General features: G+C 38.7%; 1 protein-coding gene across 1 annotated transcript in view; it reads right to left on the minus strand.

Annotated features, from left to right (window-relative positions):
• LOC310898862 (uncharacterized protein C4orf50 homolog) overlaps nt 1–19,374 on the minus strand; it is an 82,170-nt gene that overhangs the window by 17,035 nt on the left and 45,761 nt on the right. The window contains 2 exon segments of the mRNA XM_083834454.1: nt 454–9,936; nt 16,196–16,294. The gene's annotated coding sequence lies outside the window, so the exon portion shown is untranslated.

Genomic DNA, 19,374 nt, shown 5'->3' on the forward strand with positions numbered 1-19,374 from the left:
TTGCAAATAATTCCAGCCCCATTTTTGTAAATGAGGAACATGAGGTCTGGAGTTTAAGAAATATGCCCCCTAACATTCAACAAAGCACAAAGAATACTTCTTGGGGGCTAATTAGTAATTCTTATACACTGCTGTCTGACTCAGCATGATGTAAGGCATACTTTAATAATGTTTCTGGAAAAAAAAAAAGTTTCAATTCCATTACAGGAACATGGATTATGGGAAATGAGGCTTAATGTGTGCATGGTCTGAGTTGTTGCACACCAGTGAAGAGCAGTCATTCAGCACACTACAGATCCTTACTCTATCTCCTGAAACACAAAATCTATCACAGAATAATATAATTTAGGAAGCCTAACAAGAAGACATAGAACATGTCTCCTCAGAAAAGCACCGCACTGTTTATGTGAAGAAAATTCAACTCAAAAAAGAAGAAATATGAAACATAAATACCTGGTGCTGTGTTCTTTAAGATTAACAGACGACCTTCTCTTTTGACTGAAGGCCTCAGGTTGGAGATAATACTTCTAATATATCACCAGCTCTTCCTCATTCATTTATAATTTACATGTTGTGTCTCCCCAGGTAAACATTATTTAGCAATACAGAAAAGACAATTTAAATCTTCCTTACACCCAGAAGTAATTTTTATTCTAAGTGATATGTGTTAAGGGATTTTGGCAAGCTCACAGGGAGCTTCTAAATAAGGTAGTTCATTCACCCTCATTTCCTTCCACCCTTCCTCACTCCTGTATAAATAGATATTCATGTGATGCCTTGATGAGATTCATTGACAGCGCTGGGATGCAGCCAGTTCAACGGGTGTTCTCCTCTGATGGAGGGCAGCTCTCCCATGTCTCATGTCTCTGCACAGGCAGCAGCAAGGAAGAGGATGACCTTTCTTTCTCCCCATTCAAAGCCCAAGACAACATTTTAACTTGCAGTACCAAACACCAGAGTCTGTTCTCTAAATCATTATAGCCAAAAGAACTGCAAAGAGACTGTGAAAGCTAGCTTAGATGTCCTTCATCCTGTACTTTCGCTTGAGCCTATGAAGCTGCTGAGGATTATGTGCCTGATTATCCTGCAAACTGCATGGCCTTGAGCCTGAGAAAGGGCACACAGATCTTAAAGAATGACACCAGACCACTTCCCATGTATGTTCAGGTCATTTACTTTTCTCATGGAGACAATAGGTTTTCTTTCTTTGCTTCAAAATATGTAAATCCCTGCCATTTGCAGCAGCAAAAGGTGATAAATGCACGCATCTCTCCTAACCCTAACTTCCTCCACTATTGTCCAAGGGACTCCAGCACAGAGCAAGGCACTCAGTTACCCAGATGGTTTTGTGCCTTACTGCCCTAGGTACATGGGCCTTCTTCCTGCTGTAAGCTAAACCTTGAAATGTGCTCAGTAGTTCTCTGCTTGCAAGACCTCTTTCTCTAAGACTAATAGACACAAGAGACTCCCACATATTCAGTATATCTGCTTCATTGCTGACAGGAAGAAGAATAACGTGGATAATTCTCTGAATTTGCAAATCCTTGCTTACATAAAAAAAGTGATTAGATTAACTCCTAGGTGAATAAGACCTTTGCAGAATCAGAACCTATTTTATCATCAGAAATTACACATGAGAGGGAACTACTGGGAGAACTTCTATTTTTATTTCAATAACTCTAATGTTATTCAGCCTGCTCAAGTAAGGACCGTCTTGATATGCCTGGGTGGGTGTTGGCTGCAAGGATTAACTGCTCTGCATCTCCCACGTTTCTGACAGCACCAAAGGTTTTGAACAAAAACAAATGCCAATGTGAGCAAAACAAATACTCAGCCATTCCGAGCCCCACTAATGTGGTGAAAGAACCTTTTTCTTTCAAGTTCTCACCTGACTACCACACTAAATTACTCCTGTCAAGGATGCAAACCCAGCAACTGCTGCCTCATTAGCTGCTGCACAGCTGTGTGAAACAAGACAACAACTTGCTAACACAAAAACCATCTTCACCGGGTGACCTGGAGGAGGGGGCATGCAGAAGTTTGTGTTCTGCAGCCACCAGCCACATCGTCTACCCCTTCCCTCTTCTCCAGAGGAGAGCTCATTGCACAGCCAAACTTTTTTGTTGGCTCTTGAGCATGAACAAAACCACCTTTGTGCTGGGAAGGAGGGGGGGAAAGCAATGTAAATTGAATTGCTGATGCAAGAATCTTTCTTCCCTTATTTCTCCTACAGAAAGCTGTCAGGACGGCGCTAGCCCCGCTCAGGGAGCAGGCTGACAGTCTCAACAAAGCAAGTCACAAAACTGATCTGGCTTTTCAGGGCCAGACAAAAAGGAAAATTGCTGGGACCCTTCTCAAGCAATGAGAGGTTTTCTTTGTAGCACTGCAGGCCAAATGAAGGCTCACGAGAGACTACCACTTTAACTCTTTTTTTATTTCACTGGCTTAGACTCTAGTGCTGTTTCACAGGCTTAGCCAGAAGCTTCAAGTAGTAGCACAGTTGAGCTGTGGCTACATGAATATTTTTAGATTGGTTTCCAATGGAAACAGAGCATTCACCACTACTGTGCCTCTCCATACCTGCATCCCTCCATCACTTTTGAACCCAGAGGCCATATTTAACTAAAACCAACATAGGAGAAAAGCCTCAAAGTTCCCCCAAGTTCCTGAGAACTAGGAGACCCAATTCAAGAAAGCAACTCCTACGAAAGTAAGCTTTCTCACTACAGGAAAAGCTACACAAGTTAGGTTTTTTCCCCCTAGGGAATGCACGTGGGTCCTCTGTGTACCCAAATACTGCAAAGTTTCAGCTGGGGCATAACTCAGAAATCTTCAATACACAGGCAAATCTGATTCAGAAATCTGCTGCTTCTTCCCAAGTACCACTTCTCATCGCTTTGTCATCAGTACAGGCCCCCACAATAGACCAGCATGAAACCACGCCTGTTATCTAACTACAGAGGGATCTAGCCTTTTCTCCTGAAAGATGAAGTTGCCTTGTCCCTACTCTAGCACACAGTCACGTGCTTCAACAATTTCATTCAGCACCAGAAACTTAGCTTCACAGAAACCACCCTTTCTCCATGCTGGAAATATCCAAACAACATCTGCTTCCGAGGGGCACGTTCACACGTGGGATCAGTACCAGGACTGTCTTTTGATGGTGCGGTTGCAGACTGCAGCAATGAAGCTCACATGGCATCACGTAAGGGCTTTCCCAGTGAATGACACCTCTGTGATTACACCTGTTCCACAAAAATTTGGCTTCAATGCCAGTTTTTCTCATACTCCACAAGTGAAGGGCCTAATTCACGTGGGACTGAGTACTCACTCAAAGGGCCTATGTATTACATTGATGAGGGTGCTGGTTGCTAAAAAACCCTCAATTACTTTATTTATATAGATAGCCAGATCCTTCAGTGTCTTTACATTGGTAATGCAAGGTTACTATAGCAACCTCTGTATGACCCGCATAGTCAGGATAGCAGGGAAGAGCTGATAGCTGAATTAATGCATTTTCAGCCTTGAATAGGAAATGTTAAAGATTAATGGTCTATGAAATTCATATATTCTCTACTCATTATGTTATATTTATCCTTTTCCATCTCCTTTTTGAAATGCATTTATCTTTAAATGTTAAACTAGTGCACATGATACAAACATTAAGAAAACATCATTTAAGCTTATTTCTTTTCTATTTTCAGTTTAGCAAGGAGTTAAACTACTTTAAAAAGTCCAAAGACTAAAGTACTTTTCACAGTATGGCTGACCAAATCAATAGCATCTTGTTAGAAACCAGAGTTCACAACTACATTTGCAGATTATGCATGTTTCCACAGTATTTAAAATAAACAAATTCAGAACTAGCTAGCTAGTTTAGGAAGCATCAAGCACAGAGATCATATTTTCCTTCAATTTGCTTTTTATTTTCCTGTACTTAACTGTTTCTTAGGAGGTCACTAACTTTCATTCAACTAGACGCTTGCCAGCAGTCTACTATAAGTTCATAGTGCATCAAAACAAAAATTAAAAATTTGCTTGACGGTACCTCAGCAGACAAAAGGAGACATTGCTCCTGGATGCAGGACCAGATGAATGTTATTCACACAACCAGGATCACAATGATATGAAGGAAATGTACTGTGTAGGGAGATAGTGGGGAACAGCAGCAATTTTTTTCTTTCCTTTTGCTGGAGTGTCATTACCATGTTCACCTACTACAAGAATGACAGGCAGCATGCATAGTTTTAGTCTGCATTTCCTTCATTACTACTGCACAAATTGCTTGTGTGTGCACACATCATCGTAGACCGAAAAGACGTGGGTGGCTTTATCTGCCTTTTAACTGCTTCAGGTTCAGGACAGGCAAGAAATTCTCATTCAGATCAGGGCTTCAAGTGAGATTTAAATAGCATATAAGTCATATGGCAACCTTCCATATAGACATGAAATTCTTTCTTCACAAGACAGTAAATAAATGTTCATTGTTCTCTCTCAGGCAAGTTCCTTTTTTATTATTTTTTTTATATATGTCATGGTAATATAATTCTTCTCTGAGCCAACTCCTTCTCCCAAAGGCAACAGGATTATTTTTCTATTTTCAGGAAGGAGAGAAATTGAGCTTCAAAATGCTGTGCCTGAAAGCCATACACTATAAGGGAAAAAAAAAGACCAAAGAAACCCCACACCAATATCAGTGGAGGAACTGTTGGGGATGAACTAAATCCAGTAAAAGAATCTTCCATCACTACAGTCTTGACACAAAATGCCGAAGTACTTTTGTCCTTGGAGTCTCATAAAGAAGACAGCAGCTTAAGGGATTCTTGGACTGAATAACTCTGTCATCCAAAGGACAGTTGGGATTTTGGGGGCGCTTTTGCTTAGTTGGTTGGTTTTTAGCTTTGTTTGATTTCTCACTGTGGGAGATTTAGCTAACAAAGAACTTGGGTATCTCTTGTATTTTTATTTTTATTTTTAATTACTTCTATTGCCATTTGTAGACAGTATGTGAAGGATAGGCCCTCACAAGTGCATTGAAAAATTCACCCTTGTTAGTCCACAGTCATTTACCAATAAACCCACCATTTTTTATGTAAGACAGGGGCAGCAGGGAGGGGAGAGAAACAGTTAAACTGGCTCCATCCAATCACTTCCCCAATATTAAGAGAGTTTTACTTAATTCCAATCAACTTGCATAATTGACAGCAACCCAAAAACCATCACGCCATATGTCTAACTTCACACTTGTAACATTCAGACTTATTTCTCTTTGATATTTTAAGGCTTTTAGCTAAGCTTTTTAAAACTTGCCTTCCTTAGCCTACCAGCTATATTTAAATGGCCTGCTTTTTAAAAGTGCTGAGTGTGTCGCACTGTCACAGGGGTCTGAATGCTGCTTAGCTTTTCTTGGTTGTGGTCTCACATGTCATGAGTTAATCTTCATAAAGTCTTCAACCATGCTTTTTGCAGCAGATATCAGACATTAGTTTTGTAGTTGTTTTAGTTTACTAGTCCTAGTGTAAAAGAGAATGAGAATAGATTTTGGGGGCCAATCACCATTGCATTCCCTCCTGTTTTTGAAAGTGAATATTACATCTCTCCAGCTGATATGACTGTACATCTGTTCTCTTCACCCCTTTGCCCCCTCCTGTGTTCTAAGCCTTTTATTTTAATTGGCTTCAGAAAAGGTTTCATTAAATAAGACAGCACTCTGGCTAGCAATTAAAGTGTATCAACATCATTTCTGCAACCCTCCTTTGAATACCAGCCCATCTTTCATCTTCTGTAGAAAAAAGTCAGTCTTTAAAAACAACATACAGACAAGCAAAAATATCCACAGATGTAACAAAGTATTGCCTGAACCCTTTATAAATTATTCTTGTGTTAAAGGTTTCAGTGAAGTTCTTTAATAAAATTTAATATTAAAATATCTATCTAAAAACATCTAGTAAAAATCCCTGTTAGTACAATGACTCCATCTTTTCCCATTACACCAAATTTTGTGTCGACAAGTAGCAATGCTAAGACACTGCCTGCAGTGGTGCAGAAACTTTTAAGGGTGACTTTGTAGGTCACTCTCGTGCTTCAGACGCTCAGACCCAAGAAAATTGCACAGGCTTCTTTCTCCTCCACAGTCTTCTTGGGAAATGCTGGGGAAATCACTTGGCCACTCTGTGTCTTAATTGTCCCCTTGTAAAAACAACGATATAAAAACTACTCCTATTTTTAAACACCTGCTTAAACCCTCAGATTATCTATAACGTTTAATTATGTACCTTTTTCTGCTGAAGTTCCCAAAATGTCTTCATATCCTTAAACACACATTTAAGCAGTTTTGCTGATATGGTGCTAGGGTGTACATAGAGTATTCCCATCTCTATGGTGATATTTTAAGCTATATAAGAATGCATTTTAAGATTATGACCCAAGTCAATATTTTCTTTCCAAAGTCCCAAGCAATCATGTCCGTTCTGCTTTTGCTAAAGAATCAATGTGGTACTTGGCTGCATGTGTCCAAATTGAAGCCATTAATCTTTCCTGTTTGTCACCTCCAGATTAAAGTGCTTTTGCAACCACTGATAATGCAGCATACTCCTGATGTTGAAACAAAATTGCATGTCTCTAAGGAGGCTCTACTTAGATGTAAAGGATAAGAATTGAATGCTTTGTGAATAGCACCATGAGCAAGAAGGAAATTGTGTATTCATTCAAGCTTTGGTCCTGGCTAATTGTAGTGAACTATAATTTACTTTTGACTTTAATAGGAGCTATTTTATTGCTACTAAGAGCATGCAAGTAAGTATTTAATATACTGTTAACAGCAAATATCTTTTCAGTTCCAAAGTACCATCTTTTTTGAGACTGTATGATTATAAGAATAAAGACCATATGTTAGCAGCTGGTTGAAAAGTGCGTGGTTACACAATATTTTTTTTTTTGGTAGTGTTTTTGTAGTTGTTGGTTTGGTGCTTTGTTATCGTTGCTTCTTTGTTTTTAGCACATACTTGTTTTTAAAGGCATTTCCTATTTTGTGAAACATATTTAGGAGCAAGTAGAATTATTTTTATTTAGTTAAATTTTTAATATTTTGGTACAGAGCACTGAAAATGAGTTTGCTGTCACAGAGCATGTCTACTGATATATTCGCAGTGTCTCTGGTGATTTACAAAAACATCTAAAACCCAGCAAAATTCTCACATATCTAAGTCATGTCTAAGTCTACTAGTAATGAAGTGCAACAGAAGCAGACAGAGCAGAAAGCTGGTGTTAAGGCCCTAATATCCATACCATACAAGTTTGGGCAGGCTTAATTTTGGAGTAGCTTCAGTCTGATCTCAGGGACTGAAAGCCATTAGCAGCTGGAGAACATTTCGCAGTTTAGACTGATCTAGAAAAATTAATTTTGCCTACTCCACTGTAATCTAAAGAACAGCAGAGAAGGGATGACCAGAAGATTCACTTCAGCAGATTAAACATTCAGGCCAACAGATCTAACCTGAATACAAATTAGGTATTTACAGCATGTAGAGACTTACGTACACCAACTAGCCATCCATCTATTTTTCTTTGTAAATTTGGCACTGCAAACATTAATGTTCACAACCTGGTTCTGAAAATCAGTGACTTCCAAATTTGTGAAGAGGGGAATCACTCCTATTATTGTACACTGAATAAATGGTGTCATACAAATTCATATACATCTTAAAGAGACACCTTCACAAAAGAAATTCAGATTTCCATCTGAAAAATATTCCATCTACTTTAGTTAAAAGCAAAACCTACAGTGTTACTATTAATATCAGCATATATTTCTTACCTAAGCTTTAAAAATTTCCATCTCTTGCTTGAGCATCAAGCTCAAGAAGAGATGGTCTGTTCCACACAGCCCAGATGTGCTTCAGTTCTCGCATTTTTCTCTCATTGCTCACTCTGCATCTGCCCCCATACGAGCTCTCTAAACAACGACAAAAGAGGCTGGGGCAAAGATGATCAAAAGCATGGCTTTGAGTGTCCAGGCAGGAACACAGCAGGCAGAACATTAGTTCTTCACCTCTCAGAAACCCATCTAAAACCCTATGCAATATGAATGTGTTAGATCAACTTGTCCATGTGATGATCTCAGTCAATCATTTCTTATAAAAACTATGAAAGAAGTATTGCAGATCAGTACTCATGGAACTTTTGCTTTTATTGAGGAAAACCTTTATCATTAGCTTTCTATTCCCTTTCTACAGTTTGGTGTGGTATGTGCCAGGACAGTTGTCAGTTTGATCTGACATATGCCAGACAAGATCTATGCTTTTTTAAAAAAGAGGGTCTTAAAATATTTTTTAATCTTATATCTGCTTCTGTTGAATAAGCTATTCAATTAATCAGAAACATTAAAAGTCTTGTGTGAAGAGCTTTGACTAAAGCTTTACAAGCATTATTAAAAATAAGCTTAAACCTAATAAATTAATCTAGGGTATAACACAAGAATGACTGGATTCTCATCCAGGTGGGTAAAACTATCTTGCCTCGACTGGAATATGTTATGAAAAAGGAAGGAATTCCTCTCTTATTTGTCTGGATTGACGTTGTCTCATTTTATTTTGTCGGATTTGCCACCAAGACCAATTCTGTTGTATGAAATTGACGGTTTTCAAATTTTGATTTCAAAGGTAAAAAAATAAAAATAAAAAAAAATCTAGAAGTTAACAAGGTTGGGTTTCAAATGGGTAAATTTGTGTTGCATTTATAATCCGACAGGCTGACCAATGTCATTTCTGTGGTGACACACAGCACAGCCTGGACACACACAGCACAGAGACACTCAACAGGGGAGGCACATCCATAAGTAAGAAATGGGAGGGTTGCCTCTCTGAAGGCAATATCAAGAAGGGAACAGTACAAAGGATGCTTGTGCCTGAACACTCAGCCCCTCTGACCTGGATAAAAACCACCTTTAGACCTAAATATCTATTCATATATAAAAGTTACAATATCATAAATATTCTTTTAAGCTAAAGGCACCTGCCACAGCTCCCTGCTGAAGGGCTGTCTGGAGGTGGCTTTTCAAACACACTTCAGAGGGTTTCAAAAACCAAACAAATAAAAACATTTAAATAAACAAATATCATTGCTTAACTTATGTCAGCCTGTTCATGCAGGGCATGCAACAGCAGTATTCATTATTTCCATTTGTATTCCGGGATGCATATTACGCAGAATTGTTCAGGTCTCTGAGTAGCCAGAAATGTGTAACAATTTTGCAGCAAAACCCAAAGTCAAACTCAGATGTCACGTTTTACAGACTAGGGATTCTTGTCAAGGAAATCTGATCTGACTCTTTTGCTTCGTGTGCTGCAGAAACCTAACTTTCCAAGACATTTGGGTTACTGTGGATGGACCTGACTAAAACCTGTTTACCAGAGACGCTCTGCCTAGCCAGTATTTTTCTCCACCCTTCGCCAATATACAACTTTCTGCCTCTTACTTTCTTCAGTAAGAGAAGGCACAGATTTCTTAACAAAATTACAGAATATCCTCCAAACTTTGAGCATGCTGTAATTCTAACCCACAAGTCTTTACATATTAATTTTAAATTCTCAAGGCAAACTTTTCCATAGACGAGTCCTCTTTATCATGACATTACTAACAACCAGTCCGTGTTACAGGGAATAAAAACAGGTCTTAATCAGGTCACCTGAGGTTGTTTTTTATCTTCCTGTTCTGGTAATCTCCTTATCGATCTGTATCAGATCCCGATATTTTCATGTTAACCATGGCAGGAGGTTGGATTCTTAAAACTGAAACCAAAAGCCATCAACTTTTCTTATAATTAGTCCCAGCTCCAACTCCATCCATCTGCTGTCACTTGGATCTCTCCTTTAACGAGACACTGAAACATTGTTCATCAGATACATGATATCTAGTCAGGAATCACAAACAGATGCTCTAGTTAAAAAAAAAAAAAAAAAAAAGTGGCTCTAAAACACTTAGTATTTCTGCTGAATTACCATAATGAACTACTGATTTTTACAGGTTTTGTAGTAAAAAAAAAAAATCAAAAAAAAAAATCTCCTTATTAGAACATGCATATGTTTGAGTTAGACACTTTTGCAAGAATGACAATAGCATGGATGCACACAGAGATGCTCAAAGGATAAATATCAGCATTAACATTCATATGGAAGTACAGCCCTATTTGCTGCTACCTTACAGGAGCTGGCTACAGGCTGTTGTTTTGCAGAGCAAGACTGAGCTTCAGACCATGGGACTTTTCTCCTACAACTGCACTGAGCACTCGATTTCTCAGACACCAAGCCAGAGATACCAGCAGTTTGAACGCTGATTTAAAATGTTACAAAGAGATTGTGATTATTTTTAAAGACAATCTGCAAAGGGAAAAAATATTAATTGCAAAATGAGTTAGTTTCCTACAGTCCTTTTAGCAATACTACTCACTAGGCAGCATTTTCTGCTAAAATACTAAAAGTATTTTTTGTTGGAGTAAATAAGTACTTCTTTGATTTGAAAGGATTTTACCTCGCTGCAGCAGCAGAGCTTGCAATACTTTTTGTGGTATGTAATATAGATATGTAATATGGTGTACATTAAATGAAATACAGAGGAGAAATACCACAGAATTTTATTTTATTCTCGCAGAGTTAGCTTACACAGAAGCATCAGACTGCTTGTGAGTAACGCAGGCCTTCTTAACTTCTTACCAACTGAAAAGTAATTCTTTAACTCTTCAAGAGTAAATTCTTACTAATTGAAAAGTTCACAAAGGTCATAAAATTGTTTAAAAATTAAATTAATTCCTTCATGCTAAAAATTTGTATGGTTTCAAGACTACGATTCCAATTTTTTAGGGAACTGGAAGCGTTAAATCACACTGAAAAAAATATTCTCCCTTTCCTGTGGGAGAGAATGCAATAATATTCTGGACTTTAACAATTATCCTTGACACAAAAATGCTTATGTTTAATGGCTCCTGAGAGAATCTTACCCCCTTCATAGGGCCCACAATAGAGTGATTTGAATCTGTGAGAATTTCACAAGAAATAGAAAAAAAAATATCTTGCCTGATGTATTTTTAATGGCAGCTGTTAGCTCAGTGGCACAGTGTGCTGAAGAGTTCCCAGGAGCAGAGACCAGGTGGAGGGGCCAAACGGGCAAATTAAACTAATTTATCATGTGGCCATATTGTTAATGGCATTTCCATTGTCTTTATCATATTCTTATCACCTGAACAAACAGTTGACGCATAGGTAGGAAGACAGAGAAAGAAAACGGTATCAGCAGTGAGAGAAGCTATGATACTGAATTTCTATGAACAGATGTAAGGTATTGACATGAGCAACAAGAGGTCAAATAGGCTATGCAATTTAGGCCACAGACAGAATCAAATAACAAGAGACAATTAAGCCATCTGGGGAAAAGGACGTATAGGCAAAGCAGCATGGGTGGTGGTTTCACAGGATTTGTTTGGAATAGCATTCAGGGTGAACGTTTCTAAGCTCAGAGAAATAAACCTAACCTCAGCGCGCTTTAGCTTTAACTGCAAATAATGACATTAAGGAGCTGCCATAACAGACTCAGAGGATGTGTCAGCATTTGGATCTAACAACAGGCATGGAAAAAGCTAACCAGCAGTAACTCTGCCAAGAGCAATCTGACCCCACTGCTTACGGAGACTGACTGGGTGTCTGCTCAGTGCTCACTGCAGGGAGAACCACAGATCCCAGGAGAAGCTAAATGCATCTAAGAAGGGCCATCCCATGTCATGTGTTGTGTCCTGGGAACCAACCTCAGAGTGCCAGGAAGCCCCTGAGCAACCAACAGGCTAAGGGGCCCCGCTGAGCTCCCAAGAGACTTCCAGAAAAACTGCCAGGAACATATGTGTGCAATACAAAGCACTATTATCTTGCTTCATGCTTTTTTTTTTTTTTTTATCAGAACACAGCATTTGGTGTTTATTCTCTTACATCATTTCTAAAATGTGAAGAAAGAATGACAGCTTTAGAGGTGTTCAAGAAGCAGTACACCCATCTATATCAAATTATGCGGTTCAATGGTTCCTCACATTAAATATTGATAGAATAGATGATGTGGTTCAACAAAGACTTGGGTTACTTTGGTACTTGCTGAATTCATAGCAGACTTACACAATTCCTCATCTGTGTATAAACATGCACAAAATAAAAATAGGTATGCAAAACACAACTTGTTTAAGTGATTTAATATAGGATAGATATTGTCTTTGGTGGTCATGAAGTCTTAGGTGGATATTAAAGGGTTTCATAGCATCTACTTTATCATGATTTGATTAAATGGGCTCAAATGGCAAATAGACTTTCTGTCAGACTTAGAAACAAACAATATAAAAACCTCTCTGACCATAGCTTAGCTACAGTATTCACATGTGTGACTAGAAATAGTCCTAGTAAAGATTTCTCATGTCTGGTTCCAGACCCATCATCTGTTTCACACTCACCAATGAATTCAAAAAGGCAACCCGAGAGAGTAATATATATTTAACAACTTAGAGCCCAGGCTAACTATATTAGGCTAAATCCAATAGTCACTACCCTCCATTCCCTCCTCCACATATGCATATTTAGGTAACAGACCTGCTTAGACATCTTTAAATAATTAAACACCTTTGACATTCAGGAAACTCTCATTCTATTTTCAAGCACAAGATACATTTCCAGTCTTTCAGGAAATTGCCAGCTTGGTTTGCCTGTGCCCTGCATTACAGAAAACCATAGGAATGCCTCTGACCTGACCCAACACATCCTGCATAGGTGAGGTGGCACAGGTTCCTGCCAGCCACCCTCTGCTTGGAGCTGCACTGATGTATTCAAATTCTCTTTTAAGTTGGTGTCCATATGTAGAGTCCATTCAACTCAGCTTGGGTTATTTGGATTCAATTTCAGCTTTGCACGGCAAGGTGCAACTTAATCCTCAGGAAGCAATGGATTTAGAGGGGACTGCTCAAAGAATCAGCTCTTAGGGTAATGCTGAGCAAGGGCTTCAGCCATGAAACTATAATTTCTGCTTGCAAAAAAAATCTCCTGAGTACCACACTATAAATGCTGACCAAAAAAAACACAGCTACAGACATATGGTAACCATGAGCAATAATAATTCTTCAGCTACTGTCTTAATATGATGAAACACAAAGAACAATTTAAACAGCCTAAAGAGTTGTTCCTAAATGCATATATATAAAAATATATATATACAGATCTGTCTTAAACCATGAGTTATGGATGATGTCGTGTTATTATGCAAATTGCTCTTAGTAAATAAAACAGTCCTACTATGTTTTTAATAAGGCAGGATCAAACCCTTGATTAGAAGATGGAAACAACATCCCTTCTTTAAAAGTTCCTAAGCCATTTCAGATAATATGTGCATAAATCCAAATGACAGAATGACAACAAGTAGCGATGTTACACTCATTGGGACTACGTATAGAGAAATGGAAAAGCAGCAAAGACATATATTTAAATTAATTATGCATAGGAAGATGTGGAAGAATGGAAAAGAGTACATCATTTCAAACTACAGATGAGAGTTGCAGATGATTGTGTATCTTTACTATTGCATCTATACCAAAGTAGTATAAAGAAGACAATGTACTAAATTTATATATTGTAGATTATAGAACATGCTTTCAGCAGTTAATTGGAAAGGAGTCTCTTTTTTTCATAAGAAAAAAAAAGACAACACAAGTGATGCTGAATCAGTCAGCACATATATGCTGGTTAACATGAGATACAAGTGAGCTTCAGCAAGTACCTAGCCAGTTGTCAGGAGATATGAGAAATGGCTAGGAGTGCTGTAGTATCCCTGGAGAAAGTGAAATGGGGAAGCTGCATAGTGGGACAGGCCTGAGGAAACACTGAACTTAACAGTGAAAGCTAGGAAAGTCACTGAACTAGGATAGGGGAAGATGGAGCAGTTGGTTGGAAAGAAATATTCTCTCATAATGAATTGAAGAGCGTATGTCCCCCATTGATAGCAATGCAACCAAACGATCAAAGTATGGACTACAAACCCTCGTTCTGTAGAAAAGTATCTCTTTCAAGCCTACACAGGTTTTCAATAGCTATATAAAAGTAAATTATTGTATCTATTAATGAACATAGATTTTTCCTTTTCTTCCAGGTAAACTGTCTAGCACTTTTCACAAGAATTAAATCTATTTAATACAAATAAAACAACTTCCTATTAACATTATGTCAGCTTTTAATACTTTTATACATGTTGGGTAAAACTTCATTTCTCAACTCTTCCTTCCTGACATAGGATGACCCAGTGGTTACTGCACTGCCTTTGGATTTAGACCAGACTTTGATACCCTGGTTTGCTACAGACTATGCAGGACCTTGGACTTACACTTAATCCTTTTGTACCTCAGTAAAAGATAAAAATGCTCTATTTTAAAGGCATGGTGAAAGGTGGCAAGGTCTAAGAGTGCAAGCATCTTGAACTTGATCAAAGCAAGCGTTACATAGTTCATGAAAGGTAGGTAAATAGTTGATTCAAATTGAGTGACTGAACAGTGTGCAACCTATTAAAGTCAGGTCTAAGTCCAAGTGTTGGACCAGAACCAATGAGGAGCTGGAAATCCTCTTCTGTGAATAGGAAATATAATTAAATTTGATATTTCATCTAAAAATACTGTCATAATGTGATGAGAATTTTTAAATAGTTTATTTCAGAACCATCTTAATTACATATACTTCTACTTAGTTTGCTGGCTTTTTTTTTTCCTTTTTGTAAGACAACATGATAGATTATGTGTCATTGACCATTGTGCAAAAAGTGTCAAATCTGTGTTTGTCATCAGAAATGGTTATATTGATTTTATTGAGTGTTTCAAGATCGATGTGCTCTGTGTGAAAATTAACACTTCTAAAATTAACATACAGGGTTTTCTGTATCTAAATTAAAATATACCAAAAAAAAAAAAAAAAGCAGTATCACAATTAACTAAAAATTATTAAAAGTCTTTGGAGATGAGACATTAAATGTTTGTTTATGTTAAGCCTGTATTATCGTGTATCCTGCAATGAAAGTCATATTGCAACATCCTAATGCATCACTTACAGGTCTCTCTGAGCCAGCTATCAGGCTGCCTTTCCCCACTGTTTTAATAAAGCAGACCAAACCAACTGGCAAAGTGATCCCTGGAGAAAAAACAAAAACCATGCAGCCAGAATACAATTCTCATTGGCTTTTCACATCCCTGACATAACACAAATGCATGCACTGCAGTTTTCTCCCTTTTAGTGAGGAAAGTCAATTTAATAGTGTCCCCAGTTCAGTACATTTCACCTGAGTCCTTACAATTAATTCAATTGTCAACCTGGTGGCCAGTTCAGCAACGAGGTTTCAATATAATTTCAGCATTTGATTCAATAGGGGCATACCTTTCTAGTATCAATACTTCCTCATCAATACTGTAATTTTCTCCATTATCTCTATACTTTGGAGGTTATCAGAACTTAAACAGTTTTTCATCTCAGTCACTATCTTCTGCTTTAGCTACAGTCTAATAGTTTTCGTCAAAAGTTGAAACACACATGGTAGTAGGATTACATTAAGGAACGGGGACTTCAACAGACAAAAGAGTGAATGAAAAGAAGCAGGTGTAATAGCATAGCAGAGAAAAAAAAGCAAAAAAAAAAAAAAGCAATATCTGAAAAAAAGTTGCTAAATTCCCAGGGCAGGCATCTGAGAAAAACACTTAAACCAGAAAAGGCCAACTGCCTTCCTCAATATTCAACAGCAGGATGAATATTTGGCCTAGAAATAGATCTTAAAGTCATAAAGACTTTGGCTTTAAAAGTTCACATCGGAACTGACAGCAACTAAAAAAAGAGAAAGAGGAATCATGGAGATGTTAGTTGTGCATACACAGCGTTAAAGAGCTGAAAAGAAGATATTCTCATACTGTTGTTACATAACCCCAAAATCCACTTCATGCCTTGCCTGTATTAACCTGAGACAAGAATTTGTGAGGCCGAGGATTTCCAGTGCACAAAAATTCTCTGCAGTTGTACAGAGGAGAGAGCAGTATGATAAATATCAAATGTTTCCAAAGGAAGTACTTACATGCAATAGAAAAGAAATGGTACCCCCTTGTTTCCTAATTTAGTCCACCTCCCCCACTACCTATCATTGTCTGATTTACCTTACAAGGTCTGATAAGGAACTCAGCTTGCAATGTCAGTCATAGCTCCAAAAGTTCTGTCTGTGCTCTGGAACTGGCCCAGTGAGTACTTTTTCTTAACTAAATAAAGAAACAACAAACAGCAAGTGGCCATTTACATTAAAGCCTGCTAGATTGGAGAAGAAAGGTTTTAGGGCTTTTCAAAATTGTTTGTATTATATATGGCCTGAGATGGCTTTGGAAATCTGAGTCCGAAAACAATATAAACAATGCTGCTGTTTGCTAGAAAGATTCCTCTGTAAACTTTATGCTCTATGATGAAGACAGATTCTTGGGTAAATGTGCATCTAAGTGGAGGGGGAAACCAGTAACAACAAGAGCCAGGGTGCACTAATGAAGCTGTTGGTAAGAGGTTGCCAACAAAGTAGTTCTTAACATGCAATGCAGTGGTGAGCATCCTGCCAGGGTCCAGAGCAACATGCAGAAAGCTTACACGGGTTCAGAGAGACCTGACAACCTAAGGGAAGAGAAATCCACCAAGGTTCATTAAATGAATAGAAACCACTGCTGCTTCAAGAAGTCCTTGAACTGCAAATGATCAAATGATTAAAGCCTTGGAAAGCATCAGTCTCTCCTGGTATTTTCCCCTAGGTATCTGCATTCATCTGCTGTCAGGTGTTTTTTCATTTGTTTGTTTGTTTTGCTTAATGGATCTTCCTTTTCTGTCCACAAGCAGGTTTTCATTCTCTAAGCATGAGAAAAAACATAAAATTTTGACTATTTTGACTATTCCTGAGGTATGACCTAGTATATGCCTGCAGCATACAAGAGGATGTGACTTCTCAAGCAAGCATAAATTTTAAGAAATTACAACTGCACCAATAATTTGAGTGCTGTAGCTTGGTTGTTCACTGGATGTCTGGAGCACGATGTTGGCACACGTGGGGGTACCACAGAGGCACAGCTCACACATCCCTGCGCTGCCATGACCTGCAGCAGCAGCAGCAAGCACAAAGCCCCTTTTGGCAGCAGTAGCAGATGTCATCTTGTAACAAAATGGTCTGAAAAAGACTTCAAGGCATAAAATAAACTCTCAGTGATGCTGCCTTCCTTAATAGTTTATGAAGGATGTAGATATTAGCCAGATCAAGCTGTCACACAGCACCAGCAAGGAAACGGCCATGATCTATCTGGATAAAATCTTAGAATACAAAGAGAGCTGTAACAGCTTTCGCAAAGGAAGCAAAACTCATTTGGCTATTTAATTTGTGCTAGCAAACCAGATATTACTTCTGTCTCATTTAAAGCTACTTCCGAAGAAGGAGAAAATCCCCGGCTGTAACTGAAGTGACACGACAGTAACAAACATCAGCTCTCTGCACGGAAAACAAAGTACTGTATTTGTCATAGCTAGTCTTATAAAAAGGCCATCAGCTGAATACATATGTTCTTTGTCACAGAGCTTCCTCAATAGCCAGGTGAGTAAACAAAATGAATGCGAATTCCTGCGTAGACAGCATCTGTTTCACTTTAACCCATTTCCCCTGCCCTCCCCAAGAAGCCGTTCAGCACCAGGCTCCGCACAGCTGCACACACATGCTTCCCCTGACCTGAACACACGTGTTTTGCTGTCTCACTTTATTTACCAAGTCTGAGCCAGCCCACCTGAAGATCTCTAATCCCGGCTGAATGCTGTGGAGGAACAAAGGCCTCCAGCATGATGGGACTGAATTTCACATGAAAGATGTGTGCATTGACTGGCTCAGCCAGGAGTTCATGAAACTCTGGGGAACAGAAGGGAGACTCCACACATCTTCCATTCATTTCACCCCGTTTTAAAAAATAGCCTAATATGACATTGACATCTTAAAATGCACCCAAAAAAAATCTAATAAAAATATTTTTGCCTCCTTCATAATCAGTGCATGAACAACAGAGACGCAAGGCAATCCAGGATATTTCTGGTGCTACGGTGCTTTGCTCCTTCAACAACCTGACTGCATTCCCTGGAAATACCAACACAGGGAAACACAGGCGATGACATAACTCAGATTATTTGTTTTCACTCTGTCAGTTAGAAGCATAAAAGTCCCTCCACCACTAGAGGAAGCTGTTTGTATCCCACCACAAATCACAATGCCTCTGGCTTTCACTGTGCTTTACTGAGGAATTAAATGCATTCTGACAAATTGAGAATGTATACACATCTATAAAATATAATCATAAGAACTGAGAATGAGGGATTCAAGCCCCAAATGTTGTCCTGCCTGACACAAATTTGCCTGTTTTGCTTTTACCCTTCCCCTCAGCACAACCTCATTTCTTCTTCTACCGGCCTTTTTCTTGTGCTCCCAGATGGATTTTTGTTTCCTCTGTCCCTTCCTTGCATCTTTCTCCAGTTCTTTCTTGCCTCCTTTAAAGTGAGGTATGAAAGAAACATCATTAGCCAACTTGGCCAAAATCCTTAATATTTTTTACTGTAGTTTGTGGACTTCTTGAATAATGAGGCTCCATGTCACCAGAAACTTGGGCACCATCTCCTAAATGAGAGTTTAGGAGCAGTCCTGAAGGAGATAGCCACCCAAGCGAGCCTGGAATTAAAGCTAACTCATGTATTTCCAGCCACAGGGCTATTCAAGACTTCTCACTGTAGTGAGAAAACTCCTGTTGTGGGAGCAGGAAGGTGAGGCCTGGTGACCCCTTCCAGAGCAGGAGGTGCAAAGGGTGAGAGCCTTTCTCCTGGCTGTTCTGTTCATTGGTGCAGATTGTTAAAGGTCAGGACAGGAAAAAAAGAAAAGCTTTTCTGGAAGTTAGGAATTTTCCATGTCTTTTGGATTACATATGCTAACCACAAGTTATGGCCTGGATTCACTTTAAGCCTACAAGTAAGCATTCAGGGCTTGCCCCCTCTCAGGTTACTTGTGTCCAGTCTGAACCTAGCCAACGGCTAGCAAGTACAACAGAAAAAGAAATAGGCATTCAGATCCCAAACGGATGACTCACAGATGAGATGTATAATTGCCAATGCACTGAAATCACCCAAGAACCAGGCCTGAACTGAATTTCACCTGAATCAGTATAAGCCTCCATTGAGTCTGGAGTTATACTACCCTTCACAGACTTCTTTAGAGCACACAAGTATTTGCAAGCCAGAGGTATTAATTTGCATTGTTTGATAAATATTAACATTAATAACCATT

This window comes from Anser anser (genome assembly GCF_964211835.1).
Source record: "Anser anser genome assembly, chromosome: 4".
Taxonomy (NCBI): Eukaryota; Metazoa; Chordata; class Aves; order Anseriformes; family Anatidae; genus Anser; species Anser anser.